General features: G+C 44.7%; 1 protein-coding gene across 3 annotated transcripts in view; it reads left to right on the top strand.

Annotated features, from left to right (window-relative positions):
• Nucleotides 1-2,478: 2,478 nt before the first annotated feature.
• USF1 (upstream transcription factor 1) overlaps nt 2,479-22,338 on the top strand; it is a 140,417-nt gene continuing 120,557 nt past the window's right edge. Inside the window, exon 1 of one of the 3 annotated variants that reach the window (XM_085639049.1) lies at nt 2,479-2,770. The gene's annotated coding sequence lies outside the window, so the exon portion shown is untranslated. The remainder of the gene's footprint in view (nt 2,771-22,338) is intronic. The other 2 variants (XM_085639051.1, XM_085639050.1) reach the window with 2 other exon arrangements.

Raw genomic sequence — 22,338 nt, 5'->3', positions numbered from 1 at the left:
TCGCTACAGCCACCCTCTGCCAGGCCCAAAAATATATGGCAACCACTACGCGACTATTTGCTGCAGCAAGATCAGAGAGACTCAGAAGGCAAACCTACTGTACAATAAGGGATATTCCGAGGACTGCATGGTGCTTGCGAGCTCCATTTACCAACGTGTCTGTTGCTTATATATTCGCTACCTGGAGTTTCTTTTTTATTCCTCTTTCTATATGTCTTCCTATTGTGACTCAAATGCTGTGTAGCGTGTGGTAGTTTTGGTAAATGCATTATCATCCTGAATGGGTGGTTCTTCAAATAATGCTGCTTTCAATATCATACATGACTATTTTCCCAGGTTTCTGGGTGTTGTATGTTGGTTTTGTGCATAATCTCAAATTATATGTATAGATGTATATATATATTCTTTTTTTTTACCCACATTTTGGCTCCCCACCACTTTAAAAAGTCAAACAACTCTCACTTTTTCCAGCCCGTATGAGCTGTAAAAGATGTGCCTATTGGTGGCTGGGCAGGAGAATCTGATAAACATGCGTGGGTCCTGACAATACAGCTTCAATGGCACTTCAGCTACTGAAATGCAAATCCAATCACCTGCTAAGCATGAATGTGTGAATGAAAACCATGTTGGGGGACCTCTCCTGGGAGATAGTTCTTTGTGTTTTATTTTTTTCATTAAGATTGCTTGAAAGTGCAGACTTATTGTCATATCAGTGGACAGAAGAACATGGACAGTATGATTTATTCACGATCAAACAGTTTAACTAAAGCATTAGAACCAGGATTGCAGCACACTGCTCCAAAGGCTGCACATTTAGCACAATATTGCATTTGGGTAAATATATAATGTGACTGTATATTTCTCAGCCCCCCTGGTAATAGCTAGTCAATTTTCTAACCGCACACTTACTATCAGCTTTTATATCAATTCTAAATCCTCGAGATTTTGCCAAAAAGGGAACAGAGGAATACATTCAAAAAGTGACTGCACAAGAGCCCACAAATTGGCCAAATGAGAGGCTGGGATTAAAAAGGACAGTGTTTCATGATTTCACGTCAGAGGATGTAGCCATACGGCTAGAGCAGTCGACCTTGAAGCTGGGGAACCGGGTTCAAGTCTCTGCAACGATGCTGTGATACTAGGCAAATCACTTAATCTCCCAGTGCCTAACAAAAATGAATGTCTCCATCTGTAACGAAATTGGTGCTCATGTAAAGCGCTCTGATACCTTCGGGTCCAATTTGTGCTTTATATAAAACTCTAAAAAAAAAAAAAAAAATAGAAAACAACTGTGGTAGCAGTGATTCTGTTGGCAAGCAAAGGTCCCTGTGCTATGCACCCTGCTCAGCTCTAGAATACAGCGTTTATTTTAATTATATTTGTTGAAGTGGTGAAGCTGAGATTAATCACGTAATCTACTGTATGGACAAAATGTACCCACTGGATCAGGTCCTGTGCCAGTAAGTGGTTACTGGGGAATATGTGTGGTAGATACTGATATTCACCATTGATGGTTCAAAGCTTGCAGCTTTTACATTCCATTTAGATCTCATTTTATTATTTTCTATACGTGTCTCTCAAAACATGCAATAGCGAGCAGTCAAGGTTTACTCCAGAAGGATTCAAACTCAAATATCCAATGAATAATAATCACACTCTAGAAACAGGGTTCTCCAAAGTAGGTCCTAGAGGGTGTATCCATGCCAGATTTTGAGCATATTCCCATTTAGATAAATGTAGTTATCTTAAAAATTTGTCATGGATCCGGCCCTCCGAGGCCGTATTTGGAGTACCCTGCTCTAGAAGATCTATCTCTGCCCGAGTTATATCTTTTACGGCTTCTAGTTTTGCCGTTGAGAGACGATTATCTCTGTTCTCCAGTGCCGGGATTCTCCTCTGGGGTGAGCCTGCGCAATATAAACTACTAAAACGTGTCCGATAAGATCACATGATTTAGAGGCAAATAATTTAAATGGAACCACAAAAAATGCGCAGCTCGACAATTCCCCCCTCCCCCCACCAATGTCTTCTGTTATCTCCAGGCACGCACAGGCTCGGCACAGGCAAGGCATCTCTACGCTTAGAAAGAGTCCTGCAAAGTGATAATGTTAACTTGGCTATTTTAAGTGTGGGTACTGTGTTCATATGCATTCTAATCATAATATCAGGACCTTATAGCCCATAATGCTGAGAAAATACCGAGAAGGGAGTAACTATTCACGCTCGAACCTAGAACACTTGAAAGATCTGTGATTCCCATCCGTTTCAGGGAACAAGGGTTTTTGCTCGGAGTAAAACAGGCACTTAGGGTCTTGAGGGCACGGAACTCTGTCAACCAGTTCTAACGTGCCATATGTAGCACCTCCCCACATCCCCTTTCTCATCACAAATAGCCTACAAGCAGCCCAGCTACCCCCACCAGTGCTACTGGACCATAACTTCCGGGATATACGAATCTCTTCCGGTGCAGCAGGCGGCATATCCGGATTGCCTTTTCCGGAGTAGTAGGACGCCTTCTTCCTGTGCAGCAGTAAAGGCGGGGTCTTTGGAGATGGGGAGGGTGTCTTTTCGGGGTGGTTCATGTTTCCAGCCAATCGCAGGTCGGAATGGGAAGTCCAGCCACAAAGAGACCCTCCTATTACCACCCTCTAGCGAGTCGATCAGTTTGAAACTAGCTTGCTGATTACTACCCTTTACGTATTAATGTAGCAAGTCGGAAGAAAAGTAGAAATCAATTGGATGGCCGGGGGTATTTCTTGAGAGATAGAAGGTAAGATCTATGTTTGGAAACATCTCGTCTATTAGGGTCGGCTCGTGTGTCTGCTCTTTGATATCCTCCGTAGACTACTGATGATGACTGTTCTCAGCTACAAAGAAGCCATGTCTCTCTCTCACCCTATTGTGTTTCCGACTGGCGTGGCCAACTGGTTTTGTTGAAGAGCCATTGAAGTCAGCGGAGTCAAAGAGTGTTTTGGAGGTTAAGGAAGGCTGGCATTTCGGATGGCCCATTTTACTCTGCAGTGGTATATACGCTTTTGGAGGGTACACGTAGTGGTGATTATCTCCTAATGAGGGATAGTTTAAGAGTAAAAAAAAATAATCACGATTTCTTCCTTGCATGAGAACCCCCCCCATACAACACAAAAGAAGAGGCTGTCGATTAAAAAATGAAAGTAAAATCTGCACTATACTAAGCGTTTATAGGCGACTGTATCCTTCTCATTAAATTCAGAGTTTGTTGTGTGCTGTCCCCCACCGCTATACACTGGTGGATACTATTGAATGACACCGTACACACAGACTCCACCCATAAAGCGTGAAGGAGGTACGCTTGGCACTGCCCACATCTCTTACGGTTAGCAGAGAAGTATTTAGTTCAGAAGGGCAGTGTTAGCCAGGCACAGACTTTTCTATGGAAGACAGATTATTTTACTTTTCTGAAGATTTTTCTTTTTTAATTTCCACCTTAATATCCAAGCCAAGCGAAAGTGTGTAGAAAATAAGGAAGGATGAACACCGGAGGGCATGGAGGCAGAACAGCAGTGGTGGCAGGCAACTCAGGCTAGCAAATCTGCATGCGCTGATTGGTGCACAACTGAGTTGCAGGTCGCACTGAAAAATTGGAACACAACACATATGGGCCTCTTAACGAGTTTTCTGTTATGTGGGAAAGTAATACTGACACTGCACGGTGCATCATTTTCTGGGTGGAGTGTTACCTCTCTATTCATGGTTATGGAGGATAGGGTGTGTCACATTGGAATTATCTGCCTGATTTGTAATGCTAGACTTTCAGCTCCTCCAGCTGAAAGTGAAGCCCTTGAGTCAAGTGGTGTCACCTCTGGGAGTCTGGTTGTTAGGCAGAAATGAGCCTTTATCACACAGCAGCTCTTAAAATATTCTGAAGAACTATTGCTTCATTAGTAAAGATTAGGGTCCTACTTTTACACACTCTTGCAAGACTAGGGATGTGAATCCACTGTCTCAAACGTCAGGAGTGAGGTAAGGTAAGTTTATTATGCATAGTTAATTAAAACCAGTGCAAACATATTACAAAAATTTAAAATAGCATAAAAGTTTGTTCATTATAATCATCATTTTTAAAAGCGTACAGTAAAAGACCCAGAGTAATTGTCCAGCAGCATTTTTTCCCTGATGCAGGGCAGCATGTTCCTTAGCGTCCTAATGACCTCCTACTTGTTATCTCTGTAGTTGTTCCCGGTTTTGGTGAGTTTAACAGTCTGTGCTCGGTCATCGCAAGGAACTTAACATATCTGCAGTTCAGTTTCGTATTTGCAGGGTTCATGCAGGCAAGCACTGCTTGTCTTCTAGTGCTAGTCCCTAACTGCTTGAACTGGTCCTTTAAGAGGTGTTGGCGGGCTAGCCAAATCTCTTCGCAGAGGCAAGTCAGGTGGAGAATATCGCCCTTTTCTTGGTTACAGAGCGGACAGGCTTCTTGGCCTTTGCTCCTGAGCCATGGTGGAAGATGCTCTCCACTCGGCAAGACCCCTAATCTGAGTTTAAAAAACCGCAGTTTTATGTTCTTAGGATAGCCCTGACTGAAGTATGATTGTGGTGTCAGGGTTTTGTATGAGTTTAAGGTCATCCATGCGCGGTTTCTTTTTGTGAATGCGGCCTTGTCCTCTAATAAGGAAAGAGATTTTACGTTTTTCCAGACCAGTTTTTTTAAACGTATTATGCCCAAGTTGCATATCCCAAATCGCAAATTGGTTGGTGACCCCCAGGGCTGCCTTCAAATAAGATCTTGCTTGAGATTCGTCCCTGCTTTGGATGTCTTGCCATAGCAGCGAGTTTAGGGTGTTAGCCGTGGCCGAGCGGAGTTTGTGGCAGCAGATGATGTAGGCTCCCTGTCTGGCAAGGTCTTGTTTTAGCAAACCATACTCCAGCCTTATTTGGGCAGGCGAAGTGTAGTGCGGGAGCGAAAACATTATTCTGTAGGCTTTTGTTTGGGTTGTGTCCAGGTTCTTAGAGTCTCTTCCTCGTAATGCCTCACTGCCATAGCAGATGGAAGGGAGTAGTTTAGCCTGAATAACCTTCAAGTAAGGAGTCAAAATTGGCCCCGTCAGATGGTTGGCTAAGTTTTTCAATGTGACGGCAATGCAAATCCCTCTCCTTTTTGTTTCTTGTTTATGCTGTGCAAATGTACCATCTCTGTCGAAGATGACTACAAGGTATTTATACTCAGACGCCGGCTCTATTTTTTGACCACCTAGGTCTCATGACTTCTGATGTTTGTTCTTGGTGTTAATTGACATGGTTCGGGTCTTACTCGGGTTTATTTTAGATTGTTCTCCGTTGCGTAGCTATGCATTTGGATCAGAAGCTGCTGGAGGCCGATGTAGGTGTGGCTGAGTAGTACGACGTCATCCGCGTACAGAAGATTACTCAGAGATTTTCCTCCCAGCCTCGGGGAATGGGAGTTGCATGTTTTGAGTAGACTTGGTAGGTCAGCCATGTACAGATTAAACAATATTGGGGCAAGCACACACTCTTGCTTGAGGCCTTTGGTGGTACAAACCTTAGATGACAAGTGTGTGCCGCCTCCTAGCTTCACTTGCACCCAAGTGTCAGAGTGGAGAAGCTTCAGCATGTTGAGCGTCGGCTGGGGTATGCCCCATTGCGCCAATTTCCCCCAAAGTCTGCCTCTCTCGATGTTGTCAAATGCTGCACTGAAATCGATGTAGCACAGGTGCAGCGGAAGTTTTTTCGTGTTTGCACCATCTATGATTAGGGAGATAGCCAGAATGTTGGTTGATGTTCCTGTGTTTTTCCGGAAACCGGTCTGGTTCAGTGGAATGATCTGGTTTGCTTCCGCCCATTGCACAATCTCTTCTAGGATAGTTCCCGCAAAGTATTTTGCCTCATTATCAAGGAGGGCTACTAGGCGATAGTTGTTGGGGTCCATTTTGTTGACTTTTTTGTATATAGGGACGATCGTCGACCCTCTCCAAGATTCTGGGATTCTATTTAGGAGTCTGACTTCCGAGAATATCGGTTGCAGAATGGTTGCCCATTCTGTGTTTTTTTCCTTAAATAGGGCTGGCGGGATACCATTGGGTCCTGGCGCGCCTTCTTTCCTGCCCTTACAAATCTGCTTTTTTATTACAGCTATTTGCTGGGCGGCTGATAGCTCCAAGTAGTTAGGTCTCGGGACCATCCGGTCGGCAGACCGGAAGTCCGGAGATTTAATGACTTGGGAGAAGAGGGGCTTGAACCCGCCCCTCTTCTGCCCTGTTCTCCATTGGCTGGCCTCGTAAATGCTGGCCAGCCATTGGAGAAGAGGTCCCGTCACTCCACTCATGCCCCGTCCTTTTCGGATCGGGGGGCGTGTTTTTTGCGAAAAGTCTCAGGGAGGAGACAACAGCAAAACACGCCCCCGAATCCGAAAAGGAGGCTTCCTTTCTCCGAGGCATTTCTGCCTCGGAGAAAGGCGGTCGTGTGCTCGTCCGCTCCCCCTTCGTCCGGTTGCTGCGAGTACTGATATGCTTCAAATCCAATTAGAAGAGCGTCTCAGGAGTTAATGTGATAACAGCACACTTGCCAGGCCTCCTCTAATGGTGTTAGTAGAAATGGTGACAAATACTTTGAAGACAGTTATGACTTCCGGTTTTTTTAGTAGCGCGGAAATGTCACCTGTATGTTGTGCTCTTAAGCACGTTTCTTTTTACAATGTACCGTTAGTGGTAATAATCCGTTACTGTGTCTCTGTGGGAAAGATTGCATGTAATAATAACATGCGTCAGGGAATTCCTAAGATGAGGAATGCACGACAGTGCAAGGCGTGTATCCGTTCTATCTGGTCTTGGTTGGTTTTAAATTCTCTTCCATTCTAGAGGCTCTACCGGCCCCATTGTAACTCTAATCTTGCAATTAGTCACGAACAAAAGTAAACAAGCAAGCATTGGGGAGGGATTTAAAACCCTCCGTTTGGCCTAGCCGTGCGTAGCGCTGGGCGGGATTCCACGATGGGCTATACCCTCCCTCCCAGTCCCACCCCGTTTACAGGATACAAGAGGGTGGTTTGCGAAGCCTCGCATGCAAGAGCTTCCTAGCCTACGCTACAGTGAATCCGTTTCTAGACAATTGCAGTGTTTGTAGACTGAAGCAGTTTACAAACATCTTAAGTCTACAAAAGCATGCAATGTACAATCTGTATGCACTATGCAGATGTTGTCTATCGCCAATGTTTTTTCCATTACCATTTTTATTTAACATTACTTTGCGTTGTGTGTAGGGATTTCCAAAGGAGTGTCCCCGATGCTTCTCTTGCATTTAATACATGTCCCGGTTTTTGGGACAAAGGTCAATTCATCCTGCAGAGCATAATTGAAATGAAACTCTCTCTGCTCTTTTTTCCACAATCGCTTTGGAAGTCTGAAACAATTTAAGCATTTTAGTTGTTTCTTTCAGGCACGCATGAGGAGATGGGTGCATGCTCCCAGCAGAGACCAGACAGAGTGGGGAGAAGGGCAGGGGGGCTCAGGGTAGAGGTCCTGCCGTAGCTAATGCCATGGAATCATGTAAACGTAGCCTTGTGAATATAAATGTGTGTACGTGTACATGCGTGTATGTATATCCAGTGGTCGAAGTGGGGGGAAAAAAGTAGGGGAACTGTGGGCGGAGAATCAGAGGGGGGGAATAACCTGAGGACTGGATCCGTGGGCGGAGTCAGAGGTGTGGCCAGAACGGGCAAAACATCCCAATTTTGTGTATTTGTTTGACACTGACCAGTTACAGCTTATTATGTTATTTAATTCACCCAAATGGATACACATGATTATTTAAAGCTTAATGAGTTATTGACATTAAAATACATTCACAAAGTGGGATATGTTTTCAATCACAGAATGTCCCACATATGCTTAAAAGTGAAAGCACAAGCTATTTGTCTCCAAGCCATGGCGTTTGTCATCAGCACTTCTCCCTTTTTTCCCCATGAGCAGTTCAAACATAAATAGCAAAATATACTAGTTTGCAAATGTTTTCTATATAATTGCTCTGCCATATATGACACATAATACATCATCTGCTGCATAATCTGACAATTTTAACTAATAATTGGTTTGTGGCTGAAACGGATCAAAAGTTACAAAAAAAGTGACATGTTGCTGCAAAGAGGACGGCCCTTTGCAAAGGTTGACTGATCACCTCTCTAACTGCTGCATTTGTTTGTTACAATGGTACTAATGAGGCAACATTTTCTCAGAGACTGTTAGCATATGTAAAATGTCAAAATAATAAAGTATCAGTGTAAATATTGCATTACGCTGCAGCCTTTTTTTTCCTGCATAATTTAGTCAATGCTGTGGCATAATTTTGTCCTCTATTGCTGCATAATTCCAATGGCCCCAAAGCAGGCAGCACGTTACAAGTGCTTGCGCATGAAGCAGAGAGACTGTTAAGTTTGCAAACTTAGGGGATCTGTACAAGTGAAGTGGCGCAGTGAGGGGGTAGCTTTCATGGCTTAACGCCTCACTCCGCCACTTCAGAAACGCAAGGCTGCACCATATTTACAACGATATGGTGCAGCCATGTTTCCCCTTGCGCTGGCGCTACACTTAGCAGTGTAGCGCCAACGCAAGCACTCTTGCACCATAGTGCAAGGGTGTCTGTGTGCAGGGGAGGATTGTTTATGTGTAGGAAGGTGTCCCTTCCTGCACATAAACAATCTTAAAATGCCATTTTGTCACTCTTATGTGTGCTGCTTCATGCAGCAGACATGAAAGTCACAAAATGGCATTTTTGTTACAGATTATTTATGTACAGGAGGGGGACCCTTCCTGTAGATAAAAAAAAAAAAATCCATGGCATTTTGTTTTTTCCATGTGTGCAGCATACATGGAAAAAGCAAAGACGAGGAGAAATCATTTCGCCAAGTTAAGACCAAGTTTTCCCTGGTCTTAATTTTGGCGCTGCCTCCTATGCACGCCGCCCTTGTACATAGGTGGCAGAGTCAAAATCAATGGGTGTTGCGGTGGAACGTCCACCGCAACACCCAACTGCCCACTCCTTTCATTTTAACCATTGCGTGAAAGGGGGCCTTATTTACAAGCCACATTAAGTGGCTTAACGCTGCCTTGTAAATAAGGGGAAGTCCCTATCACCACAGGAACGTTGGGAAAAGTGACGTGGTGGTGGCGATAGGGGCTTGTACATATGCCCCTTAGTTTGGTGTGCATGCAAATCCTGCATTGTCGATCCTGGTAAGTTGCAGCTACTACTGCAGAAAGAAGGCCAATGGAGGTACCAATGAGTGAGGTAGACTGGCCTCAAGGGCAGGGCCGGCTTTTATCACTGGTGGCGCCCTGTGCAACAATGTTTGTTGGTGTCCCTCAATGACCACCTTCGCCACGGATTCCCTCACTACTGCCCTTTAACAGGGCCCCTCGAGTCTCCATAAAAACACTCTCTCTCACATGCATTTAGTTTGATTTACAGTGCCACTGAAACCAGTGTAGGATGTCAGAGCACTTTACATCACACACATTACGCAGAGACAATCCATCATATGTGTGTAAATCACTGTATAGGAAATTTTACATAAGACAAGGGACTACAAGGTGTAGGAGTCACATGACAACAATCCTAGTAGGCCGTATAGTTTAATAGTGATTGGTCTGGAGAAGAACAAACTCAGAATTTAAAACATAATACCATGGTTGGGGGTTCTCTTTAATAATCAGAATTGATTTATATTCAAATGAACCCTTTTTGCAACATTAGGATAATCAAAGACTGGGGGGGAAAAACATAACGCTCTAATTTATACCTTGCGGTTTGCATGCAGCTCTTAGATGACCGTTAATAGCTCACTGTTCTCTGCTAGTATTTTAACTTATAAACTGCAAGTAACAAAAGGATCTCTCTGACAAAAGTAGTAACCAACAAACCTATTTACGTTGTGTGCACTTTGTGATTTGAATGTTACTGTCCTTTGCAGCAGACATATTAACCCTCTGTGCCACCTTACCACGAGTCAAAACTTCCACTTGACAAAACTGACCTCTCTCTAGAAGAACATTAATCACCGGTGTTAACCATGGCATTTTGATTGTTGCCGAAAATTGCTGGGGGCAAGGAAGGAGCCAGCAAGTGCATTTAAAACCATAATGTACTTGCAAACATGATGGCCCCACCCGAAGTCAGCGCCCGGTGCGATCGCACTGCCCTAGAGCCGCCCTGCTCAAAGGTCTTGTGACCTCAGTGACAGTCACTGTTGCTCTAGGGTCTGCTACTTCGTTGGCCTGCCCGCAAGACTGGAGGTGAACTTCAGTATGGATTGTGGTCGACAGGCCTTCAAGGTTAACCCACACTTGCCACCCCTAGGGACTACCTGCTGGTGCTAAGACACCTGGGCATCTAAAATCTTGCGGGCCTTCTAAGGTCTAGCATGGCAATGTGCTCCGTCAGGAGAGTGATCTGGGGTACTGGTCATGGAGGCTGAACCTGGTTCCCCAGTTCCAAATTCTGCAGCTCTGACCATAGTAACACATCCTCCACCCCCCACCCAACAATGAACACCATACTGCCCCACTGAGAGAAACTCGCAATGCCTTCAACTACATCCCAATTGTGGCCTGATATAAACACCTTGAAGCAACTCGATTCAAATTACGCACTGGACAAGAGCAAGATGCTGTCTAAAAAAAACCTCTATAAAGTGGTGCTAATGTGTTTAGGTGTGAAGAAGAAAACCAATCTGGCCACTTTGCGACCACTTCATCTTGCTTTATTTATTTATTTTTCAGATTTTTACCCTTTTGTTTCTCTCCACCCAGAGGCTTCACTTTGGAATAGAAACATTTCAGAAAAAGATTACCTTTCCAGCAAAAGTGTTTTTCTTTTTTGGATCCATTTCACAGGGGAACAAATAAACGAGCAGAGGAAAGAGAGGGTGAGAACCGTAGCTTGAAGTCACGGTTTTCAGTAAGTGAGGAGGAGCGAGACAGAAAGAGAGGGAACAAGAGGCAGCTGACCGCGGCAAAGCAGGAGTGGACACTGCCCTTGGCTTCTCTGGGCATGAAGAAAAAACCAGAGTCCTTCTCCTTCTCTGCTCACCCGCCCCCGCACGCCCAGCCTTATCTGTAGGCTATTTCAGCCGTCCGGGGACACATGTTTTAAACAAAGAAGTAAGGGTACGGAATCGATTGAATTTAAGAAGTACGGGCACGCCGTACCCTGCCGATCCCGCCCCTTCGACCACTGTGTATATCTGATATACATATGGGTGTGTGTGTGTGTGTGTATGTATGTATATAAATATATATATATGAACGTAAATCGCCACTGTCGATGCCTTCACAAGAGACGAAGAGCGGACCCAAGTTTTGTGCCAATTTAAAGTGCTTTATTCAGTTGCCCAGCCAGTCCGTCATGACGCGTTTCGACCCCCACTCGGGTCTTGATCACATGACACATTGCTAACGGAAACAGTGGTATTTAAGGAAATGGACAGGAAATGGCTTTCACGTGTGTTGCAACTAAAGTAGACATGGAAAACATACTGCAATAAGCCATTACAATAATATCATGATCACCGAAAAAATCCCACAATATATAAATATATAATATATAAATATAAATACATACAAAATATATAAAATTATTTAAAATCTAAATATATCTAAAATAGGATTTCTCAATGGTTAGTCATCAATCTTGTTGTTTTTTTATGTCATAATAATTGTAATTTAATCGCACAGTCCATACTTTCAATAATGGGTTTCCCAATAGAACTCCCTGACTTGGTCCGCGTTTCTTATTACAGCAGATTCCTAAGTTCATATGTTGCTAGCATCTCCACAAATAACAATTAACTTTTCTTTATCTATTGAAAAATAACGCCCAAGTGGGCCATTATTAAAAAAGGGGAGGCCATTCCTTCTTTACCCATTTCTAAAAATATATATCCACTCAAAAATGATGTGCAAATAGTGCAAAAATTGTGCAGCGGAAATAATCTTTCCTCTAAAAACAATGCCAGATAGTTTCCTCATTTACAACAGATTCGAAAAATTTTATATATATACATATATGTATGGGATTAGAATAAATATTCTGAACTACTAACATATGGTAATAATTATTAACCATTCATTAATCCCAATTTTCTCTCTGTTTGTAAAACAAGCTGTCATATATCTCACGAAATTCATTAAATAAGCCAATTATTGAAAGAACAGACTGATATTATAAACAAGTAAAAAAGTCTTCACTAGCATTTAATCCAGCCGGATTTTTTGTGTTGAGCTCAAGAATATACCTAGTCTCCAACAGGCGCAGTTTGCCCTCCCGATTACCACCCCGTTTCATTGGTGGGACCGTGTCAATTACATAGTAAAGGAGAAGGTTGGGGTTACTCTCATGTAGCAGCTCAAAATGTCTAGCGACGGGATATGCCTGATCTCTCCCTGTAATAGCTCTAATGTGCTGGAGTATCCTTTTGTGGGCTGGTAACCTAGTGCTACCCACATATTTCAGCCCACAGGGACACTCCAGCACATATACAGCAAATTCAGTTTTGCACGTCGTTCTTTTCTTTATCTGGATTGGTTCATTTTTAAAAGGACTAATGTAGTGTGTTTTATTTTGTCCAAATTTACAGGCCTTACATGTAACACACTTTTTGAAACCCTTTAATTTGAGACATCCAAGAGGTAGGAGTAGTCAACTCAGGACAGTTACTGACCAATCTAGTGCTCATCGAGACTGACTTCCTGAAAGTTAGGGCTGGTTTGTTAGCCACTAGGTCCCCAATAATGGGATCCCCCTGCACCAAGTTCCAGTTTCGTGAATAGATTTTTCTAAGTTCCCGATGTTGCCTATTGTATGTCAAAATAATCCTAGATTGGACATTTGATGTACCTTCGCTGAAAGGATTTTGTTTGACTTTGGGGGCCAAGATCATATCTCTAGACAAATCTTTTGTTTTCCTAATCGCACTGTCAATGATTTTACACGAATAGCCCCTAATTAGGAAGCGCTGTTTACTAGCCTCCTGTGCGCGAATACAGTCAGCATCCAAACTGCAAATGCGTCTAATACGCAGCATCTCACCATATGGGATGCTGCGTATCAAATGCTGTGGATGGTGGCTAGAAGCATGTAAAACTGTATTCCCAGCCGTGGGCTTCCTGTAAAGTTTTGTAGCTAATTTGTTATTCTCAACATATAACTCCACATCTAAAAAATATGCAGAATCTTTGCTAATGGCTGATGTAAAATGCAGATTTAAGCAGTTGTTATTCAATTTATCTGCAAATGCCTGTGCATTCTGTTCTGACCCCTTCCAAATGAAAATCAAATCATCAATGAATCTTAGGTACAGTACCACGTTTTCTTCCATGATATCCTTGAGCTCGCCCCTCAGTACCCGCTCCTCCCACAATCCCATGTGAAGGCATGAGTAACTGGGGGAGAAGCAGGCCCCCATGGCGACACCCCGGACCTGATGGTAGATTTGATTATTGAAGAGGAAAAAATTCTGCTCAAGACATGCAGTCACCATCTGTAACAACATTTTGTTGTGAGATACACATTTCATTGGTCGCAAATTCAGAAAGTGTTCCACGGCTATCAGGCCATCACAGTGTCTTATTGAGGTGTATAGAGATGTCCCGTCCATAGTCAACAATAACATATCTGCCTCCCAAGTTATATGTTCGATTTTTCGCAAAAAAACAGATGTATCTTGTACATAAGAGGCTAGTCCCTTGACCCATTCCTGAAGAAAATAGTCAATATATTTGGATGTGTTTTCCATAGCGCTATTAATGGCCGAAATTATTGGCCTACCGGGTGGTTTATCAATGTTCTTATGCACTTTAGGGATCAAATAAAATGTACGGATGACCGGATGTTCCTTTTTCAGGAAACGATATTCATCGTTTATTATTAAACCCCCACTCTTCCAGGCAAGGAGTTTATGATGATGATTGTCCCACGCCGATTTGACAATATGTATGTTGCTTTTCCGATAACAAGCTGTATCTGAAAGTTGTAGTTCAGCTTCATCCATATAGAACTGACGTGGCCATAAGACCACGTTGCCTCCCTTATCCGATTGTCTTATAATGATATTGGCATCCTTTTCCAATTTCTTTGTAAGTTGTTGATAACAATAATTTTGTTTACTCATGCCATAGCGGATTTTGTTGGAGGCAATATACAGCTTTTTCAAATCCTGAACAACAAGTTCATGATATACATCCAAATTGTCATGTAACATAATCGGTTGAAAGGTAGATTTTGGTTTAAAAGGTGTTTTAAATGCTTGTTTCACATTCAATTGTGAGGACCCACCTATATTGCTAGTTGAATCCCCCTGCTCGTTTTGTAAATCCCATGCTGTGTCAAAGAGACCCACATCTCCCGCTGTTAAAAGTGAAGGACTTTCCAGATTCTCTGACGCTGACGTTTCATTTTTCCTGTTAGGGTGTAATATATGAAACTTATTCAACTTTAACTTTCGTATAAATCTGAATGTGTCCATTCTTGTGTCGGCATAATTGAAGTTACAAGGGGGGCAAAACGATAATCCAAGGCTCAGGACCGTTTTTTCCGCTGTAGTTAACGGCAGAGAGGTAAGATTTATAACCGAATTCAGGTTTACACTGGATTTTGATTTCTCTTCTGAAATCGGTTCCATCTTCCCCTTGTTGTTTTTTTGCCCACATTTCTGTTTCCATTTGCGGCATTTACGTCTCTGATTTCGCTTGAAGTTGAGTTTTTGGTTGCCGCTCCAGGTGGAGCACGGGGTCTTAGGGTGTCCCGTCTGTCCTGGCATAAGCAATCGACCTCCTGTGCCAGGGACATTCTTGTAAACCCCAATTGCTGTGTCCTGGTGCTTTCGCCTTCCGGGTCACTCTCTGGAGCTGAACTCAATTCCGAAGCCGATGTTGACAAGGCTGTTGCTTCGCTCAATTTCCTTTGTGGCGGTTTGTTAGCCCTTGCTTTTACTGCATCATATTTACGAGCATAAGTGAAGATTTGACCATTGGCGTAATCCAAACGGTCTCTTTCAAATTTAAACGTCTTCCTTCTTTTAATGACTTCTTCATCTTTGTTAAGGCGTGCCATCATGTCATCTCTAAATTTTTTCATTTGATCCGTGCTTTCCATTTTGTTAATTTCCTCCTCCTGACATTCTATTTGCGCTTGGAGTTTAGCGCGATCACTTTCCGCATATTTAATTAATATCTTCATTAACCTACTGGATGAATCAAGGTTGGAGTCCGCCCATTCGGTGAGCATAGCCGGGTCGGGATTTTCGTAGCCTGGTGCAAGGGTAATACGTAATCCCCTCGGCACCCTTCCGACTTCCAAATATCGGGATAACGATCTATGCTCCCACCATTTTGATTGTTCTGAGCGCATTGCTTTCTCCAATTTTTTGAACAAATCCCTGATATTCGGGCTTCCAGATGGATTCGTGGGATTAACAACAGCCTGTGGCTCCCCAGCCGGGGAGTCTAGAAACATAGAGCTGGCTGCCTCTTCACGATTTCGCAATGCGTCGGCGGACATTTTGGCTGTAGTTGTGGCTTAACAGTTGATACCAAGCGAAATTGAAGTTACGGCGGTGCTAGTAAGAACAGTGTCCAAAACACACGTCGTGCACACTCCCCACTGACAATTCTGCTCACTCCTACCTCCACAGAAATCTCCGTGCTGTCCACCGGTCGGCCGACAAGGGACGCATCAGCTTCTATGTTGGAGACAGGTTGATACGCAGCGGTCAGGGGCTCCTGCAGCTTCCTCCTCGCCGGAGTATCCAAAACAGTTCCGGGTCACCGGTCCTGGTTGCTTCCTGCTGCTTGGCCCTTCGAGGGGAGGGGCTCCGCTCGTACCGTTGAAGCTTCTCGGTACTCAAAATGAACGTAAATCGCCACTGTCGATGCCTTCCCAAGACACAAGAGACGAAGAGCGGACCCAAGTTTTGTGCCAATTTAAAGTGCTTTATTCAGTTGCCCAGCCAGTCCGTCATGACGCGTTTCGACCCCCACTCGGGTCTTGATCACATGACACATTGCTAACGGAAACAGTGGTATTTAAGGAAATGGACAGGAAATGGCTTTCACGTGTGTTGCAACTAAAGTAGACATGGAAAACATACTGCAATAAGCCATTACAATAATATCATGATCACCGAAAAAATCCCACAATATATAAATATATAATATATAAATATAAATACATACAAAATATCTAAAATTATTTAAAATCTAAATAGATCTAAAATAGGATTTCTCAATGGTTAGTCATCAATCTTGTTGTTTTTTTATGTCATAATAATTGTAATTTAATCGCACAGTCCATACTTTCAATAATGGGTTTCCCAATAGAACTCCCTGACTTGGTCCGCGTTTCTTATTACAGCAGATTCCTAAGTTCATATGTTGCTAACATCTCCACAAATAACAATTAACTTTTCTTTATCTATTGAAAAATATATATATATATATATATATATATCAATCAACAAAATGCCTCTGAGCATGAAGACGCCACTCCGTTGGTGCAGGTAACAACCTAATTTATTTTCAAAGACTGCAATTGGTGTCCGGTTTTTAAAAGTTCCCCCAACGCGTTTCAAAGCCACCGCTTCTTCATCATGGGGCAGTTTGGCAGCACATGACGGCGTGAACCACAGCGATTAATTTATACCCCTCCCCTTGCATGCTCTCTCCAGTGAGGCATGCTGGGTGCTGTAGTTTGTATTTTTCCCCTCCAGTGGGGTCCGTTACTGTGCCTCAATGTATGCCTTCATTAACATTTCCAGCCCTCCAGTGGGCTCCCAGGCATCCAATTCAGTCTCACCTTTGTGAACACCAACGCCGTTTTCCAGCCGGGAGATCCCAGCCTTCGCAGACCTGCTAACAGCCTTCTCAGACCTGCTGGTCCCAAAGGTGAGACTGAATTGGATGCCTGGGAGCCCACTGGAGGGCTGGAAATGTTAATGAAGGCATACATTGAGGCACAGTAACGGACCCCACTGGAGGGGAAAAATACAAACTACAGCACCCAGCATGCCTCACTGGAGAGAGCATGCAAGGGGAGGGGTATAAATTAATCGCTGTGGTTCACGCCGTCATGTGCTGCCAAACTGCCCCATGATGAAGAAGCGGTGGCTTTGAAACGCGTTGGGGGAACTTTTAAAAACCGGACACCAATTGCAGTCTTTGAAAATAAATTAGGTTGTTACCTGCACCAACGGAGTGGCGTCTTCATGCTCAGAGGCATTTTGTTGATTGATATCACACGCGGCGGCCTCAGCCGCGGAGGATGCACCGCCTGTCAGCAGGTCTGAGAAGGCTGTTAGCAGGTCTGCGAAGGCTGGGATCTCCCGGCTGGAAAACGGCGTTGGTGTTCACAAAGGTGAGACTGAATTGGATGCCTGGGAGCCCACTGGAGGGCTGGAAATGTTAATGAAGGCATACATTGAGGCACAGTAACGGACCCCACTGGAGGGGAAAAATACAAACTACAGCACCCAGCATGCCTCACTGGAGAGAGCATGCAAGGGGAGGGGTATAAATTAATCGCTGTGGTTCACGCCGTCATGTGCTGCCAAACTGCCCCATGATGAAGAAGCGGTGGCTTTGAAACGCGTTGGGGGAACTTTTAAAAACCGGACACCAATTGCAGTCTTTGAAAATAAATTAGGTTGTTACCTGCACCAACGGAGTGGCGTCTTCATGCTCAGAGGCATTTTGTTGATTGATATCACACGCGGCGGCCTCAGCCGCGGAGGATGCACCGCCTGTCAGCAGGTCTGAGAAGGCTGTTAGCAGGTCTGCGAAGGCTGGGATCTCCCGGCTGGAAAACGGCGTTGGTGTTCACAAAGGTGAGACTGAATTGGATGCCTGGGAGCCCACTGGAGGGCTGGAAATGTTAATGAAGGCATACATTGAGGCACAGTAACGGACCCCACTGGAGGGGAAAAATACAAACTACAGCACCCAGCATGCCTCACTGGAGAGAGCATGCAAGGGGAGGGGTATAAATTAATCGCTGTGGTTCACGCCGTCATGTGCTGCCAAACTGCCCCATGATGAAGAAGCGGTGGCTTTGAAACGCGTTGGGGGAACTTTTAAAAACCGGACACCAATTGCAGTCTTTGAAAATAAATTAGGTTGTTACCTGCACCAACGGAGTGGCGTCTTCATGCTCAGAGGCATTTTGTTGATTGATATCACACGCGGCGGCCTCAGCCGCGGAGGATGCACCGCCTGTCAGCAGGTCTGAGAAGGCTGTTAGCAGGTCTGCGAAGGCTGGGATCTCCCGGCTGGAAAACGGCGTTGGTGTTCACAAAGGTGAGACTGAATTGGATGCCTGGGAGCCCACTGGAGGGCTGGAAATGTTAATGAAGGCATACATTGAGGCACAGTAACGGACCCCACTGGAGGGGAAAAATACAAACTACAGCACCCAGCATGCCTCACTGGAGAGAGCATGCAAGGGGAGGGGTATAAATTAATCGCTGTGGTTCACGCCGTCATGTGCTGCCAAACTGCCCCATGATGAAGAAGCGGTGGCTTTGAAACGCGTTGGGGGAACTTTTAAAAACCGGACACCAATTGCAGTCTTTAAAAATAAATTAGGTTGTTACCTGCACCAACGGAGTGGCGTCTTCATGCTCAGAGGCATTTTGTTGATTGATATCACACGCGGCGGCCTCAGCCGCGGAGGATGCACCGCCTGTCAGCAGGTCTGAGAAGGCTGTTAGCAGGTCTGCGAAGGCTGGGATCTCCCGGCTGGAAAACGGCGTTGGTGTTCACAAAGGTGAGACTGAATTGGATGCCTGGGAGCCCACTGGAGGGCTGGAAATGTTAATGAAGGCATACATTGAGGCACAGTAACGGACCCCACTGGAGGGGAAAAATACAAACTACAGCACCCAGCATGCCTCACTGGAGAGAGCATGCAAGGGGAGGGGTATAAATTAATCGCTGTGGTTCACGCCGTCATGTGCTGCCAAACTGCCCCATGATGAAGAAGCGGTGGCTTTGAAACGCGTTGGGGGAACTTTTAAAAACCGGACACCAATTGCAGTCTTTGAAAATAAATTAGGTTGTTACCTGCACCAACGGAGTGGCGTCTTCATGCTCAGAGGCATTTTGTTGATTGATATCACACGCGGCGGCCTCAGCCGCGGAGGATGCACCGCCTGTCAGCAGGTCTGAGAAGGCTGTTAGCAGGTCTGCGAAGGCTGGGATCTCCCGGCTGGAAAACGGCGTTGGTGTTCACAAAGGTGAGACTGAATTGGATGCCTGGGAGCCCACTGGAGGGCTGGAAATGTTAATGAAGGCATACATTGAGGCACAGTAACGGACCCCACTGGAGGGGAAAAATACAAACTACAGCACCCAGCATGCCTCACTGGAGAGAGCATGCAAGGGGAGGGGTATAAATTAATCGCTGTGGTTCACGCCGTCATGTGCTGCCAAACTGCCCCATGATGAAGAAGCGGTGGCTTTGAAACGCGTTGGGGGAACTTTTAAAAACCGGACACCAATTGCAGTCTTTGAAAATAAATTAGGTTGTTACCTGCACCAACGGAGTGGCGTCTTCATGCTCAGAGGCATTTTGTTGATTGATATATATATATATATATATATATTTATATATCCACACTGTTGCCCCAAGCTGTAAGGACGCACTCCACTGCTGTTCGTTTTCAAAACTTTATTTGGAAAACCGGCATTATTGCTGCTTGAACACTCTTCCCGGACGCGTTTCGGAGTTTCCTCTCCTTCATGGGGGTCTCTGGTATGTCGCAAAGCTTTACCAAGCACTTCCTTTTAAGATTACAGCTCCTCCCAGGTGAGTCTAATAACACAGTGGCATGCTGGTCATTGTAGTGCTTGGTAATTAATTTTAACCTTCCAGTAGGTCCCGCTTCATACCAGTTCGATCAATTCATTGCACCGCCAGAGAAATTGATATGGTCCACACGGGAGTGAAATATGCAGTCCTGTGAATGGTATTGCTGTTTTTAATTGTGCCGAACTTTACTGCTGCCTGTAGCCCACTGGAGGGCAGTGAAATGAATTGATCGAACTGGTATGAAGCGGGACCTACTGGAAGGTTAAAATTAATTACCAAGCACTACAATGCAGACTAGGAAAAACAAATGGTTACTTGTCACGGCTACACTGCGTATCATTCGTATGCACGGGGAGGCCCAGCAGCTGCACATAATATGGCGTTGGAAGGATCCATTCCCCCCACGCGCTCTGCTGCGTGCCCGTATCTTTCTGAAGGCGGCCCGAGCTCCCCGCCCCGGCTCATTGACATGCAGGGCCGGCATTGGGATGGTTTCTCGGTATTCCCTGTCTGTAGATAGAGGGCTGATAAATATGGCTGTGTCAACCCCCTGCGCAGGGAGCTGCTTGGGAGAATGCCTTTCGCCGATGTATCCGTGTGGGCGGAGAGGGAAGATAGCTCTCGGAAAACCCCGACAGGCAAACGCAGCAGTGTCTGGAATCCGCCCTCAGAAATAATGCAGGGCAAGCGATTCGAAGAAAGCAGTGTGAAATGGAGCCTTTTCTGTCCCTGCGGTTTATAGAGGGGAGTGTGTGTGACGCACATAGATGCATTTGAGCACTGCCTCGCGAGCCAGCATCATGAACACTATATGTGATTCTGTGTAGATAGGCTGTAGGTGCTGTGGCGAGACTAACAATTGATTCTTATCATAACTTTATTTGTAATTTAAAACATTCATAATAAAAGAGGCAGGCATGACAGACCAAGCTTAGCACACCGCTGAAAAGTTTGTGTGTATCAGTGTAGGGGCAGAATTGTGGTCATTGTTCAATCCCTTCATGGTTAATTAAATGTAGTGGGGACTGAAGTATTATAAGGATCACGTCTCTGTCTAGTCAAAATGTAGGTAATAGATCCGTAAAATAAATTGCCTTCCGATTCTCGATAGCTGTGGTTTGTGTTTATGTAATTAATGCTCCTAAGTATATAATCGCTTTGGATCAGAAATTCCATTTTTGAAAGTTTTAATCAGTGCATTGTGATTTAAATAATTTATAGAGACGAATATTCCAGCTTCTTATCAAGGTATGTAAATAAGAAAGAACATACAAACACTGCATTGGCAAAAAAAAAAAAATAATTAAAAACTCGGGGTCTTCTGGAAATGACAATCACGCCACTTCACAGCTGCCGTGTTCGCAGTGTGCCTGTCCTCAGAAGCGGTCCTCCGGCCTGGGGTGTGCACCGGTTTCACCTTCTGTGGGAGGCAGACCGTGCCTTGACAACAGCCAGCCTCGCCTGCAGAGGGACTTTGCATTTTCCTGCGAGGGGACGTGGCGGCTGCTGCCAGTGCATGCTCATTCGGTTGTATCATCGTGGACTCCTGTCCGGAAGCCCAGGAGTGGTGCTTAGATTTATTGTACATAATGATATAGGCAGCCATGGACTTTAGTACCGCGTCGGTGTTTGACCGTCATAAAGGTAAGTCAATTTCTGTTAATTTCTAGGTGTCCTGCTTGCCCCCATCCCAACAGCATCCAAACACGCACAGACGCAACGTGGGCTCACCGGCCTTCAGCCCCCCCCCCCCCCCCCCATGTGTGTCAGCCCGGCTGGTGTCCCTCTAATTGCAGCCGGAACAGAGTACTTCACAGGTCTTTAAAAGACCGTTTGCTCGTTAATGAGGCTTTTGTTGTGTTTCCACCCCTTTTTACAGCCACTCTGCCTATGGCTGGAAGACGTAGCCTCCCCCCCCCCCGAAATCTTTTTCACCCCCCCAAAAAATTTGGCTCTAGTTGCCCGCCTTTAAAGATCTTATGTTGGCTCCACTTTGCATCCGTCGGTGTTTGCTGTCAGGGATTAATAACAAGCATTTACAATGCAATGGTCTCGGCATTGGTAAAGTTAGAGCTATTGACAATGCCGTTTCTTTAAATGTTTTAAAAACAAAAACATAAACAAAAAAAATTTCATGAGCAATGCCAATAGCTCTAACTTTACCAATGCCGAGACCATTGCATTGTAAATGCTTGTTTTTAGTTTGACCTTGATCTCTCTTGATCAGAGATCCCGGCGTTGGTGTAGTGGAGTCTGCCTCTATGTTGTTACCTCTTTGTGCTCCTGTGTGTTCCAGATGGTCATTAAAGTGGCTGTAGAGGTAGTTGATCCATGACTCTTCCACGATGTGCGATCCTAGGCCTTTATGTTGTGGACGCAGGATCCTGTTCACTGATTGCCAGAAGCGGGCACTATTGCTGCTTTTAGTGACATATAGTAATTTTGCCCATGCCTCATTTTCAGCATCTTTTTTTATGGACCATTTTATAC

Source organism: Triturus cristatus, chromosome 12 (genome assembly GCF_964204655.1).
Source record: "Triturus cristatus chromosome 12, aTriCri1.1, whole genome shotgun sequence".
In the NCBI taxonomy this organism is placed as follows: domain Eukaryota; kingdom Metazoa; phylum Chordata; class Amphibia; order Caudata; family Salamandridae; genus Triturus; species Triturus cristatus.
The sequence above is the reverse complement of the archived record's forward strand: the minus strand, read 5'-3'. Positions and strand labels throughout refer to the sequence as shown.